At 40.2% G+C, this 6,539-nt stretch overlaps 1 pseudogene; it reads left to right on the forward strand.

Moving 5' to 3' along the window:
- The first annotated feature begins 1,936 nt into the window (after positions 1 to 1,936).
- LOC127160467 (C3a anaphylatoxin chemotactic receptor-like) lies at positions 1,937 to 2,834 on the forward strand (annotated as a pseudogene).
- The last annotated feature ends 3,705 nt before the right edge of the window (positions 2,835 to 6,539 follow it).

Consider the following 6,539-nt stretch of genomic DNA (forward strand, 5'->3'; position numbering starts at 1 on the left):
AGTACGAGAGCGGCCTCTAGAGCTGTTTGTTTTGGCTGCACAGACCCAGACACTTCAGATGCCAATTTAAAACAGACAAAACAGTCTTTATGCAGTACACTACAGTGAATGTTTTCATATCTCTCGTTCATTCGACGGCAGTTGCCCGCTTCTTAGCATGTCTAACCCACATTTCTTGGTTACATCAGACTTGCCAGCGATCTCGTGGGTTTGGCATCAGATACATGTTATATTAATAAACATTAACTTCAGATACCAGTCAGTAATCACAGGCAGTTTCTGCTGAATAAAAACATTTCTGTTCATATAAAATAACTTGGAAAAAAGTGTCAAGGCTTTGATGTCAAATAAATATATTTCATATTTTTGTACGGTTACATCAGACTTGTCAGCGTTCACGTGGGTTTTGTGTCAAATACATTTTATACTAATAAACATTAACTTCAGATACCAGTCAGAAATCGCAGGCAGTTTCTGTCAAATAGAAACATTTTCTGTTCATTTAAAATAATTTGAAATATGATTGTACATTGTCCCTAATTTCTTCAAACAATAGGCCTACTTTCATTCCTAAGTAGCCTAATTTACTGCTTTAATAATTAAGTACTTTTTTTTCGTCAAGCATAAATGCCCCACCTCAGAAATTCATGCCAGTCAGAGTCCCTGCATGGCTTTGACAGTCTTTGCCACAGTTTTGACATTACAAGTAAATGCACAAAAGGTAATTAACTTTTTAATGAAATTTGACATGTCTGCCACTCGAGAAAAAGTTGTTATGAATGAGCGCTATTTTACCTTTAGTGTGTAACAGTGCTGTTTGAGCATAAGCAACATCTGCAAAGCTATGATGCTCAAAGTTCAATGCAACAGAATTCTTTAACAGAATTCACTTTTTAAGGCCGAAAACAAATGGCTGGTAGAGACTATGACAAGCTTGTTCCCGGGTGCAAAAGTCAAACCACCAACAATTATTTTGCATAAAGAATAAAGAAATTCTAAATGAAACTTTGCAAATTTAATAACATTTTAAAAACTGTTATACATATACATATAAAGCAATATTATTGTCATGAGTCTGGTCCTGATCTTCAGTCTACTCGCCACCAGAGGTCACCTTGCCATTACACAGACTGTCGCAGTACACCCCGGACTACCTTTCCCATGCTCCACCTCACTCACCACGCTCACACGCCCACTTCCCATCTCCCTCCCTCCATAACAACTATATAGGAAATCTCAACTAACTGATAATTTAGGTCATCACCAAATGTAAACTATCCTTGTCCATCTCTACTATACTATTAATACATTATTAATATAAATACATACATTAAATTACATTACAAACAAACAGTAATACATTATATTAACATTATATAAGTGCAACATTTATTTACTTTTTAAATAAATAAATTGTTATTTTTAAGCTGACATCAGTATTTTTCAATTTATGATTTCTCTTGTGTGACGGGAAGTCTTAGCCAGCTTTATTTAGAGTTGGTCATGATGTTTCACAACTCAACCATGTTTGAAATGTTGGTGATCCTGATGAAGTGATAAAGTTCAAGAAGTGGCATAAATTCTTGAACGTTAGAGAAGAAAATATTTACCAGAATAATTGTGAATCGAATCATCACAACGTGAGTCATGATTGCTTATATAGAGTTATTTATATGATTTTAAAGACTATTTGTACATTTAAGTAATGCTAAAATAGTATTTATTTAGTTGCGTATTTGTAATAATAATTCAGCTTTGCTGATAATTTAAATGCATTATTCATATATTCATTTATTCGTCAAGTTTCTTGTATAACACAACACTTAAAATATGTTTTATAATTTTACACTGATAATGTGTCTAATTAGCAGGATAAACCAGACACTTCAGCTCAATCACAGCAACGGAGGATTATTATGATATTTTGGAATATCTGATGAAAGTAAGTTCTTTGGTCTTCTACCACCTGACCTTGATCCTTGGCATTCCTGGAAACACATTTGTTCTGTATGTTGCTGGATTGAAGATGAAGAGGACCGTTAATACAGTTGGGTTTCTCAATCTAGAGATTGCTGATCTCTTGTGTTGCCTCTCCACTCTGGACCGAGACTACGTGACCGAGAGTGCTTTTGGTTATCAATGGCCATATGGATCCATCATGTGCAAGATTCTCCCCTTCATTATGCTCATCACCATGTTTGCCAGTGTTTTCACCCTGAGCTTGATTAGTCTGGATCGCTTTACTCAGGTGATCACACCGGTTTGGACTCAAAATCATCGCAGCCTGTTAATTGCACGACTGTCCTGTGTAGTGGCCTGGGTTCTTGCTACAATTCTTAGTCTGCCTTTCATGATGTTAATAGAGACTCGCACAAAAAATGACACAACACACTGCCCGTATCATCTACCTGATGAAGACGGTTCTAAAATGTATGGAAGGTTAAGCATGATCAGATTTGTGTTTGGCTTTTTGGTTCCTCTCATGTGCATCACAACATGCTATGGATTCATCTCACGCATCGCAAGTTAGGCAGGAGTCATTTTCACTCTGGACAAGTGTTTCGCATCATGTTGGATGTAATCGTGGCCTTTTTTCTGTGCTGGTTGCCATATCACACAGTGAAATTGATAATAATGTACGGAGAGGAATCAAGTTCGTGGGCAGCTGTGGCAGTGTATCCATTGACCATCTCTTTGGTGTGTTTTCATGGGGAAGGATTTTAAGAGCAATGTTAAACTTTCTCTAAGACGTGTTTTTGAAAGAGTTTTTTCTGAAGAGGGAACACAAATGTCACAAACCACCCAGTCACAGCACATGCAGTTAGTGTAGTGTTCCTGAGTCAAGCCAAGTTACAGCTGTTGTTCCTGAGTCAAGTCAAGTTACAGCTGAGCTGCCTATGTTAAGCCAAGCCACAGCTGATCCTTCCCGAGCCAAGTAAAGTCACAGCTGACCTTCATAAGCCAAGCCAAGTTACTGCTGTTGTTCCCGAGTCAATACAAGTCACAGCTGATCTTCAAGAGTCAGGTCAATCCACAGCTGATCTTCATGAGCCAAGTCAAGTCACAGCTGGTCTTCACAAGCCAGGTCAAGTCACAGCTATTCTTCACGAGTCGAGTCAAGTCATTGCTGATTTTTCGGAGTCAAGCCAAGTCACGGTAGACCTCCCTGTGTCAAGCCAAGTCACGGTAGATCTCCCGGAGTCAAGTCAAGTCACGGCAGACCTCCCTGAGTCAGGTCAAGTCACAACTTATCTCCCTGAGTCAAGTCAAGGCACAGCTGCACTCCTAACAGAGCCTCTTCACGACATGGCTGCTAGCATAGATCCTCGCCAGGCCACAGCCGTCATGCCAGAACCTCGCCAAGTCCCGTCTGACCTTCCAAAGCCACGTCACGTCGCAGCTGTTCAACCAGAGCCTCATCACGTCACAGCTGACCCTCCTAGAGCCTCATCACGTCTCAGCTGATTGTCTAGAGCCTTGTCACATTTCAGCTGACATCCCAGAGCCTCGTTATGCCTCAGCCATCCTTCTGAAGCCTCACCAGGTCTCATCTCATCTCCCAAGCCACGCAGAGCCCACACTCCTAAGCCACACAGAGCCCACGCTCCCAAGCCACATGCCCACAGCCTCCACATTCTCAAGCCCGGCAGGCATCCCACTATCTACTGTGCTGCCTATAATGGCTGTTGCCATTTTGTGCGTGTGGGCTACACACTGCACTCCAGAATCCTTGTCTGTCCATGAGTCTGCTCCTGAGGCCTCGTCTGTCCACGAGTCTGCTCCTGAGGCCTCGTCTGTCCACGAGTCTGTGCCAGAGGCCTCTCCTGTTGACGAATTTGCGCCAATGCCTCCAGAGGTGTCAGCGTACGCTGTAGAACCTCCCAAGGAGGCAGCGTCCATTCCTGAACTCACTGTCTCGTCTGTCCACGAGTCTACTCCAGAGATTTCGTCTGACCATGAGTCTGCGCCAATGCCCCCAGGGGGCGGCGTCCTCCTATGAACACTCTGCCCGTCATGTCACAGCCAAGGAGGCCAATCATGGACTCTCTGCTCTGCTATGGATGTCATTTGTTCCACTGTGGGTATCTTTGCTCCTGTCTGATCTGCCTGCCTCGCCATGGCTCCCTGCTCTGCCTGCCCCGCCATGGCTTCCTGCTCTGCCTGCCCCGCCATGTGCTTCACTGCCCCGCCAGTGCTTCACTGTCTGTCACAGCTCCACAATCATGGCCCACCTCCTCTGCACAGACCTGGCCCTCCGTCCCACCCCCTATTTTGTCTCTGTTCCCCCACCCTCCTGGACTGTTGTTGTTTTGAGTGCCAGGAGTCGCTCCTAGAGGGGAGGGGTTCTGTAATGCCACACCAGCAGAGGGAGCCCTTGCCCATGCACTGACTGTTCCCGCTCCCTCTGCTCCCTATTGTTTTGCCTGTGCGGACTCTACCAAGCATTTTCCCTGTCTCATTGCCTTGTTTTGTTATTTCCACAGTTATTATTTTGTTTCATAGTCATAGTTTTGCCTTTGTTTCATTGCCATAGTTTTTGTCTAGTTTCATTGCCTTGTTCACTTGTTACTTTGGACACTCACTGGTATTTTGACGTTCTGCCTGTTTTTTGGATTACGCTCTTGCCCTGTATATCACTGTTTGTTGGAGATCAGCCTCGCCTGTCTGACCACATTCTGTTCAATAAAGCTCGCAATTGGATCTATTCACGCTTCTGACGAGTCGCATTACAATACAATTCAGACATAACGCTTTAAAAGCAAAAACAAAAATCAGTTACATCTTTAGACACAGACACGTTTGCTGACAGTTACTAACAAAACTGACCACTGTAACTTCCTGTCAAACAACTTCCTTTTTTCCCACGGCAGACTGTACTCAAACAATTTACAATGTATATTGTGGCTCAGCTCTAAACTGCTAAATTTGGACTATAATGTACTATTAAGATATTATAAACATTAACATTATATGTTTGTGTAAAACTTCATTGAAACAAAGTCTTGCGAAAAGCACTATATAAACACAACTGACTTGCAACTGGTTATCTAAATTCCTATTTATTTACATATTGAATTGATATGTCTCATATATATCTATTTACATGTATGTGTTTGGCATATTCAATCTCGGTTTCCTTGTCAGGAAGTTATGAAACTCATTAAATGCATCTAAAATGATCTGCAATAAAACATAGATATGATACTGTTTTACGTTACAGTCAGATTCCTGATTAACAATGCTCAATTTTTGTTGCATTGTTTTTATGCATTTTTGATTTTAACTCGTGTACTGAAAGCTCAAAAGCAGCTTGCAGTCTGTAATACTGATGCTAGTTTTGGGCAGGTGCTGTAAGTTTTGAGGAAGTTAACGATGTGTCTATTGATGGGATGTGGTCTACAGGCTGGGTTTGTGGTCTAATGCTCATCATGATATTCTGTCTTGAATGCAAAGGTCTGTATATACAGCAGACTATATACTTCTAAGAATAGCTATTAATGCTATACTATTGCTATGTTACTAGCATCAGTCCAAATTTGAATATTTTACTGTTTATGACATTGGCATCAATTATTTTATTGTTTTGCTATAATATGGTTTTCACTTTACTGTTGTTTCATTTCGTTGCTTTTGGCACAAGACTTTAAAATAACAGAAGCAAAAATAATCAGTCACTGTTTAGAATATTAGACTATTTTTCAGAAGAAAAACCTTATCTCAGTCATTTACACTTTAAACATGTTTCTCTTTTTAAAGACAGTCAAATTGTCTTTTAATGTGAACAAAAACATTATTCAGTGTGATATTTGGATATTTGGGAATACTTGATTCATGTGGCCAAATATTTCATGTCTCTAATATTGCTCCACAATGTATCTTCTCACATAATAAAATATCTTAAACCCACATCAACATTTCATTTTCATTTAGTAGTAGTTTCATTTTAAGTTTCTTTATATTGGTGCTCTGATGCTTTGTTGTTTAACAATTGAAAAAAAAATATAGATTCACACAAAAAAATTGGTTCTTCAGTGCTTCTTTGGGGTGGTTAAGGTGCTATATAACACCATCTTTAAAGATATAGGTGCTATGTAGCACTTAAAGTGGTTCCCCTTATGATTACGAGCCAAAGAACCACTTTTTTTTTTTTTTTTAGAGTGTTGACTGTACAATGTCAACTTTATAATTTTCACTCTGGATGAGCATTTCTCATCATGTTGGCTGTTATTGCAGCCTTTTTTCTATGCTGGTTGCTGTAACACAGTTCATTTGATAATATTATATGGAAGGGGAAATCAGTTTCCTTGTTGGATCTGGCAGTGAATTCATTGTTGTGTTTTTGAAAGAGTTTTCTCTGAAGAGGGAACACAAATGTCACAATCGACACAGTCAAAACAAATGCACTCCGAGTAGTGAAGATACAAACTCATTTTGTAATTTTGTTTTTTTGACTGTGTCACTTTAGTGTTACGGATAGGGCTGTGAATCTTTGGTTAAAGAATTAGCTTTATTCGCCAGGTGTGCGCAAACACATGAGG

Source organism: Labeo rohita, unplaced genomic scaffold (assembly GCF_022985175.1).
Source record: "Labeo rohita strain BAU-BD-2019 unplaced genomic scaffold, IGBB_LRoh.1.0 scaffold_356, whole genome shotgun sequence".
In the NCBI taxonomy this organism is placed as follows: Eukaryota; Metazoa; Chordata; class Actinopteri; order Cypriniformes; family Cyprinidae; genus Labeo; species Labeo rohita.